We start from the raw sequence: 9,032 nt of genomic DNA, 5'->3' as shown, positions 1-9,032 counted from the left end.
TCTCTTAGGACGTGATGCAGATGAGTTATTTAAAACTAAAGCTTGTTACACAGCTGTTTTAGCATTTATGAAAATGAGAACTTCAGTATACCCATATCTTTAGAAAAAAAATGTTTTATTCTTTAGTAATACAGAAAATGTATTGACTACCTATGCCAGGTTATTACATACTTTAGCTAATTATCATGACAATCCAGTGAGGTGGGGGGTGTTGTCTCATTTGATAGAAAGGAAACTTTAGAGAGTTTTAGTCTAAGGCCTTAGTGAAACTAGACTTGAACCTAGATTTTTCTCTCCCAGTTTTTTTTCACCTACAGCATGTCATCCCAAAAGATGGAAAATTTATATTTTTCTTAGAAACTACTTTTATTCTAATTTGCTTTGTTGTGTTACTAGTTACTAAAATTGCAAGGGGTTAAGTTCTTTGATTCCTTGTCCTCACTATTTTTTTGTCCTGTTACAGTCCTTACAATCTGCCATCATTTGGCAGCAGCAGAGAATTCAGTTTATTTTGACTGCTGTGGGATTCATTTCTTGGAGAAACTCCTTAGGGTGCCAGCTCACCAAGCATAAGGACATTGTTTCCAGGCCCTAGTAATCTAATTAGTACAACAGTCTACCACTTTCAATATCCTACCATTTCTGTAACCTTTGTTGTTGCAAGTTTGTTTGTTTACTATGGACCTAACTTTTTTTTTTTTTTTTAATCATCGAATCTATTTTGGTAATAGAAAAAAGAATTTCTAGTGTGGTTAAGAACCACATCTTATAAGCTGTTCTTTGCCTCCCTCTTTAAGAATTACCAAGTATTTTTTTAAATTGGAACTTGAATTTCGATTCTTTGCTTGGATTTATCTAAGGCATTTTTTAAGAAACCTCTGAGGATTGATTTTAGGAAATTAGAGGAGCAGTTAGAAGACAATTGGAAATAAGATAGCAAAATAGAAAAAGCAAAATGACCTGAAAATCAGGACTTCACAATTCACTTTTACCATTGAAAATGGGTTTATTATTTTTTTCTTTTTGTTATACTCTGTGGTTTCATATGAGATAGTCTGTTGCTAAAAGCCACTAGAGATTTCATAAAGACTACTATTTCAGTTTCTAGAATTGGGAGTCCAGAATAAAATTGGGTAGATAAAAACAATGACATAACTAATGTAAATAGCATCTTCTGGTAACTTGTATTTTAAGAGATCCTTTTTCCACTTAATAATATTTTATGTGAGAGACGTTGGGGACTGCCTCACTGCTATTAGATCTCATAATGTTATCTGGTCACATTTCTTGTTCTGCCTACCTCTAGTTTACTCTAGTTTCTCTTCTGCTTTCAAGGCTCCAGACCCAGTTCCTGGACCTGCCCTGGGAAAGAAGTATCCAGTAGAGATGAGCTCACTGCAGTTACTTAATTAAAAATTTGTAAGCTGCAAAAAATGGCAATGGGCCAACCAAGAACAGCTACAATTTGAATTTTTCTATTTCCAGGTATGCTAAAGTCCATGGCACCAGTCAAGCTTAGCCTATGTAACTGCCTTAGGATGAAATCTATAATAACCAAAACTTTACTTTCAAAATCTTGCTTTAAAGTATAGTAGCATCCCTAACATCTAGGTAACTTGCGGCTAGTATTGACTTTAACATACCTCTTGCCTGAGTATTCCTAATTTAACTTGTTTGCTAGTAGTAGCAACCTAATTCAAAAACAATTTAAGAAAAATAAATCTGAAATGCTATTGAGTTAAGCCCTGTAAATGTACAAAAAGCACTCTGGTCTTCATTGAAAAGTAAACATTGACAACAGTAAAATTATCTTCCTTTAAGAGGTTCTCATATAGTGTATGTAGTATAGGGAATTAAATAAGTGACACTAGTTCTCCATCCTGCGTTCCTCAACTACTCTACACTACGAATGCTTTCACTTAAAGAGTTAATATGTTTTTCAGTAATTGGAAGTAATAGGTAAGATTTCTGGATAGAACCAAATAACATTTTATGTAGTACTTCTACCTGAAGAATTTAATTACATTTTAAATGTAAGTATAACTAATATTTGCTATATTTTACTTTGTTGCTCAAAAGAAGCCAGGCAAGAAAAGTCATAAATAGTTGGAATCGTAACAACAAAATTAAAATGTAACAATAAAATTAAAAACTGAGGTTTCTTGCTGCCTTAGATTTTAGTCAAGAGAAAACTACTTATGAATAGTTAAAGAGTTTGAGGTCAGTTAGCTTTTAAGGACATTTATTGCTTTTACTAATTTGTATGGATTTAGAAACAATCCATAAAAAGTGACTTTATTTACTAAATGGGTAGATAATAATACATGTCTTTTGATTTTAAAGTGTGATTCAGGTTAGTTAGAGATTACCCAATATTGAACAGAGGAATTTTATATTCCAGTTGTTTTAAGAGGTGATTCTAGTATTATAGCTTATGCTTTACATTCCTACCTCTAATGTTACTGCATAATGAACTTAATGTCAGCCAGTTTAGTCATCAGTAGGTCACTGATTATGTGCTACAATATTTGTTAGGTATTGAAAGAATTTTAACTTATTGAGTGTTGAGTTAGGACTGGAAAGGAAGCTACTACTAAAGTTATAGGAGCATTACCACCATTAAGTGAATTAAGGGGAAATCAAAGAGAATTGCATCTGAATTTCAAGTCTTATTAGTTATCACTGGGACTATTAGTGATGGTAAAATCTTTATTATTGAATGCAAGTTGTGTTTAAAACACTGCTCTAAGCACAGTAGGAATGTTGAAATGAATAAACCTTACTTTTAGTGAACTTTTAAAGTATCATACTAGAGGTGCAAACAAGGTACTTGAGAGTACGCGAAAGAATCAGTTTTATGGGGAAGGTTGTGTTTCTACTGAGCCTCGAAGGATTGATAGAATTCTTTAGAGAGAACGGCAAGAGTATTTCTAAGTTATGGAAATAAAAGTATGTAATAATGTAGAAGTTGGGAGCAGTCTAGTGTGCTTAGAGAATAGTGGAATACAGAAAGATATGACAGGAGATAGTTCTATCATACATGCTTTCGAATGTCATGTGAACGAGTTTGACTTAATTCAGTAGGTAATGGGGATCCGTTGAAGATTTGTTAGCTAGGCACACTTTAAATCAGTGAGTTTTTTGAAAAGCTGACTGCGATAGAGTGAGGGTTGCTTGATAAAGTTGTAGATTAGGCAGTAGCAATACTTAATAAAGGACAACATTTATTATTATGTGTCAGGCATTATGTGTGAAGAGTTTTACCTGCAATTTCTCATTTAATCCTTACCACAGGAATGTTGTAAGAAGTAACTGAAATAATACATGTTAAGCTTTTAGCACAGGACCTCACCCATAGTAAGTGCTAAATCGTAGTGTTTATACTGTTAGCTCAGAGAAAAGTGTTCCTGTCCACCTTTATATGTGATAACGTTCTATATGATAACTTTCTATAAGAATGTTATGTTTATTGGGGGACTCTTAAGCTTAAGATGATAACAATAAACTACCTCTTTCTTTTAAACATTAATTCATCTCATTGGTGGATGAGTACTACTTGGTTTGAGGACTGCGTATTAGTTCACATTGAGTTAGCCTTTGGGAGAAAAAAAGGGAGAGACTTGGCTTTTTAAAAAAAAAAACAACTGGATTGTAAATTAGGAGACTACACATAGAGATGGTTAGTCATCCGCCTAAATATATAAGCCCATAGGTAATATTTAAATTAAAACCGTAGTTCTCATCTGTCAAGCATCCTGAAAATTGATCATTGTTGCAGCTGTTAACTATATCAGTAACAGTTTAAACATAGATAACATAGCTTTTGAGTTATTTGAAAGTTCATATAGTTGGCTAAGTACAGGTACTTTCACATAACTCATTCCATTCTACTATTACTCTCCTACCCACATATCAGCATAAGATAATGTTATGTGGTAATATATAGGAAATAATTTTATAGGGGAAATATTCTATTCTAGTTGTCTCAATTGTTTATAATTAATTGTATAAGTAATACATGAATATGTATATTTTTGTAAAAAAAAATGAAAACAACAGAGATTACTAAATCTCCCTTTACCCAGCACCCCCATCAAAAGAATTAATGATATCCTTTCAGAACCTTTCCTATACATTTCATAAAAAAATATCTCTTTAAAGTACATCTCTTTTTGGTATCTCTTGTTAAAAAAAAAGTATCATTTATGTAGATTTGCATCTTTTTTTCATTCATTCATGTCTTATAGGCCTTTCATAGAATTATTGAGATATCTTACTTAAAAAACAAACAAACAGCTGTTTGGTATTCCATAGTTTTGCTGTACATTAATTTACTTATTCATTGATAGATATCCAGGTCGGTTTTAGTAATACGCACTGAAGTGACTATCTTTGTGTGCTCCTCTTTAAATATCTGTTTGTCTCCAGATTAGATGCTTTAATTTATATAGACACAGAGAGATAGAACTCTAGTACTTTATTATTAGTAACGAATTTCATTTAACCCATCTCACAACTGATTGCAGTAGCAATGAGTGTGACACCACAGTTGTGTACTACTGGCTTAGAATACTGATCTGCTACTGACTTAGTTGAAATTGGATATATCTCTTAATATGTCTCTTCATAATTGTCTTAAGTTTAAAAAAATGATATAACAGTTGTCTTCTCTGCTTCGTATATGATGAAGATAAAATGAGATAACTGATATGTGCTATAAGAAGTCGAATATAAATCTGAATTCCACTAGATTATAATCTCAAAAGCAGGGAGTATGTTTTATTCATCTTTGCATATTTAGAGTACCTTGCCTAGCATATTGTAGGCAATGTTTATGGAATGGATTCCAGAAATGGTGAACCAAAAAATGGATCACATCTATGAGAAAGTTCCAGACCAGTAGAAATTTCTTATACTTATCTTTTACATTATCTGAAATCTGTATATTTTTCACTGAAAATTTGCCACCTTTTCAACCTCATATGTCACTGCCCTGCTGTATGCACCACAGCCACAATTCTTTAAATTTATCATGTTCTTTCACGGCCTTTCCCTCAACACAAACAGTTGTTAAGTGATATCTTGCAAGACTTACTATTTCTCATGGCTAAACTCAGCCACTACATTCTTTGTGAAGTTTCTCATGCCTGTCTTCAATTCCTAAATTTTAGGCACTTACTCGGCTTGAATCTCCATTGCAGCTTATACACCTCTAAGTGGCACAGAGTGAATGTTACTGTAAATGCATGCCCGTGTCTAGGACTTGGTGGAATGTCACAGAAACAGGCAGGGCGTGGAGCTTCAGAGATGGATTATCTGAGTTGAGAAAGTGAGAGGGATATTGTTTTTGCTGACTTCTGAGATGCAGCACATGTGATGCAGAAGGCAGTTACCATCTTCTATGATGTGACCGTGCCTCCCCTACTAATTCAGCTTCATCTTTCATCACACTTTCTCGCTGTTAGTCTCTTTCCACTTCAGTATTTGCCATCTACTTTTAGTTTCCCAAACTTGTCATGCTATTTTATTCCTTTAAGCACTTATATCTGAAATATTCTTTCCCTCTCACCTGTCCACCTGGTGAACACATTTTTATCCCCTAAAACCTATTTTAGCTGTCACCTTCTTTAATGAATCCTTTTCTTAAATCTTACCCTTACCTCAGAATTCACTGATCCCTCTTTGTTTCCTTTGTGTACTGCACACTATATCTGTATCAACTCAGTTATTCATTTATTTATTGATATGTTTGTCTTCCACTAAAATGTAAATTTTTTAAACAGGCAACTGTGTTTTTTTAATTTTAATATTTTCAGCATTCATTATAGAGTAAGTAGTAGTCAACACGTTTATTGAGTAAGTATATATAATACATATGAAAATATAATGTATAAAAATACTACACTAGAAAATATTTCATAAATGTTAAGTTGATCACTTTCATATAGTTCATATTTCATATTTCATTAGGAAAGTCTATATTTATGGATAAATATTATAAGATAAGATATCTAGGTTTTTTAACTGTTATACAATTTAAAATACTCCTAAATTGACTATTCTCCAAGAGTATCTATAATTATTTAGAGCAATGTGAAATTGATTTATATGCAATAAATCTGCTCAGATAGGAGTTTTTGTACAGTTCTGAGATTGTTCTTGACCATCTAACAAAAAATTTACTCACCATAACTGTAATAAGACTGATAGCCAACTATACAACAGTTTCATAGTGTTAAATTTGAAAGAATGGCACATACTTAACAAAATTATTGTACGTATTGTATTTTAGACATTTTATTTCAGTTTAATATTTTACCAGTTTTAACTTGGCTTATTTTGAATTCTCCATAATTTTTTTAAGATTCTGAGTACTATTATAGTAATGAAATCTTTTGTTTAAATGTTTTTTTTTTTGCACATAGATTTTTATGTATTTTCTTTGTTAGGAAGCTTAGCAGTCTCATGATTCACCACAGTTGTCAAATTGCCAATTAAGTGTATGTGTGTAATTTAAAAATTGCTGATTTAACTTTTTGTTAGTTATTGAAAGTTTTAAGAGATCAGTAATAACTATATATTTACAGTGTCTGTCTAATTCATGAACTTAATTGTCACACTCCCAGTGCCAGAACACACACCTAGGCGTCGGCCAGCAGTCCACCCTGGGAAAAACTCAGCTGAGGGCCATGACATTAGAAGGAGGATGAACAAAGTTAAATGAGATGAATAGGAAAAACATAGGGCCAAGAAGGGATTGAAACAGCATGAGGATCAGTCGATGAAACTTCTCATAACTTTTTCTGAATCTTCATATTAAGATGACATTTTATATTAATATTTTAATCAAATTATTATAATTTTTACATGTCATTGATCTTGGTTTGTTACAAATGTTTGTGGTTGACATAAGATGAAAATTGGTTCTTCCAAGTGCTTTAATTATCTTTTTTCCCCTTTACCCATAATTAGGAACTTATTGTCATATCACACTTATATCATGTTTTTTTAAAGGTGATATTTATGCACAGGGTGGATTATCCAAAAATTATAGTAAAAAAAGGTGCACTGAATGATAACTTTCTTTTAATATTAAAGCACTTAATGTACTGAAAAATAATAATATGAATTGAAATATATGCAGAAAGGTAGTTATATAATGTTTTGATGAATTATAACCATTCTGTCTTAGATTTATTGCGCTTTTCTTGATCCTTAGAAAATGGTAGCACTCGCCACAAAACCACAGTACATAAATTGCCAAGTGTGGCTGACTTGCACATTCCTTTTAGAAGAACTTATTACTGGTAAGCCTTTTAACCATAAGAAATGATCAACATTCATGGACTTGAAGCAGTGTGTTAACTGAGCAAATTGGGAAGTTTTCTTTTTATAGAAGATAGTGTGTATCATTGTTACTTCAGCTAGTAGTGTTTATTATTTTTCTTTAGAAAGTAAACCATAGCCTTATAAATTAAGAAATCCGTTTTTTTGGTAACATAATCCTTTGTTCCCTTCAAGCTTTTAAATAACTCTAAATCAGAACATAATAGTTAAAGTAAGTAGCATTTTGATGATTGATTTGGTATGTTTGTTATTTTGTTTTTGCGAATAACTGGTTAACTATATAGAATGATTCAGTAGGATAGCTGTTCTATGCTAATGTTTATGCTAAAGGTGGATTATAATTATCTTGTTTCTAATCTTCAGTGGTGATAATATTTGAATTCTAGATTTTTAATTACATAGTTATAATTCTTGTACTTTAACTCTTAGGAAAATAACTTGATGTTATAGACTTTGAGGGGGAAAGTTTGCTTTGCCTTTGTAAAGTTGTAACATCATGCCCCAAGAAATAGAATTCTCATAATTTACTGTTAAAAATAATTTTGAAATTTGTTTGGTTAATGACATTTGTAAATTCTTTTAAAGTTAATCAGATGTAAAGTGCATCAGCTTACCTAACTGGCATTTAATGAGATACTTATGTAATATATCAATAATGTAAAAGATGTTTAAAATAGTCTACATAATTAGACAAGTAATACGATTTTTTTCTGGTTTAATCCTAAAATGTTAATTGAGGCCAAAGGTGTTAAAACTTGCTTTAACACTAATTTTAAAAATTATAGCTCATTCAAGAATGGAATAATATTTTTATTCCCCATATCAATGCTTCTTTCTATGATAAAGATATTCTTTAAGAATAACTCACTGCACAGTCTGTTAATGTCAGCCAATCCATAGAAGAGACAAATTATAATTAGTAATAAGAAACTGTTAACATCATATTGACAACCAAACAAATAAGTTGAAACATCCTGACTTCCCATTAGGCATCCTGGGGAAGGAAGTCAGTGTTAACAGTTTTTGAGGTCAGGGGGGCTTTGCAGTACAGAGAGTTCTGTTATAATTTAACATAAGTGTTTCTAAAATTCACCATGCTTTGCAAATCATGCAAAAAGGGCTTATGGAAAATGTGGAATTTGTGGTACAACACTCAAAAACTTCATCAGTGAACATTAAAAAAAGATAGGAACCTTTAAAAAAAACCATGGTAGTATAGTTTTATAAATATTAAATGGTTAAGAGATATATAAATACTTATATAATATTTATACAAGTAAATATTGTTCTTTGCTTTGAAAAAGCCTGAAGTTTGCTTATGGAAGTGAGCATAGATGTGGCAGCTTGTTACGGTGAAGTGGTCTTCTGAAATCAGAAGGAAAGTTGTAACAAGATGTGGATGGGTGTGACTGACTGCATGCAAAGGCAGTGAGCTGAGGTGTTTTTGTTTGAGGTGTGCTAATATTTACGTTTTATTTATTTATATGTAGCTTATATGTGCTAAGTATGGCTTTCTGCTTTCACCTCATGTTTCTTGCAGACAAAATCACTTAATGCTCAAATTGTTCCCTAGTATATCAATTGTATTGGAACAAATTTGCAGTTTCAAAACAAGGTATTATAGCAGCTCTGTATGTTAGGCTAAGGAAAACACTTCAGTTTGAAGGGATAGATAGCACTTTTTA

The 9,032-nt window shown here is 31.9% G+C and overlaps 1 protein-coding gene across 6 annotated transcripts in view; it reads left to right on the top strand.

Moving 5' to 3' along the window:
- TAB2 (TGF-beta activated kinase 1/MAP3K7 binding protein 2) overlaps positions 1–9,032 on the top strand; it is a 78,262-nt gene that overhangs the window by 23,546 nt on the left and 45,684 nt on the right. For 3 of the 6 annotated variants that reach the window (XM_023528345.1, XM_023528340.1, XM_023528342.1), the window contains exons 2-3: positions 1,336–1,485; positions 7,220–7,307. The exons of 2 other annotated variants lie outside the window; for them this stretch is intronic. The gene's annotated coding sequence lies outside the window, so the exon portion shown is untranslated. The remainder of the gene's footprint in view (positions 1–1,335; positions 1,486–7,219; positions 7,308–9,032) is intronic. One more of the 6 variants, XM_023528341.1, reaches the window with a different exon arrangement.

The sequence above is a fragment of the Pteropus vampyrus genome, unplaced genomic scaffold (assembly GCF_000151845.1).
Source record: "Pteropus vampyrus isolate Shadow unplaced genomic scaffold, Pvam_2.0 Scaffold24, whole genome shotgun sequence".
Lineage (NCBI taxonomy): Eukaryota > Metazoa > Chordata > Mammalia > Chiroptera > Pteropodidae > Pteropus > Pteropus vampyrus.
This window is presented reverse-complemented; position numbering and strand designations above follow the sequence as displayed.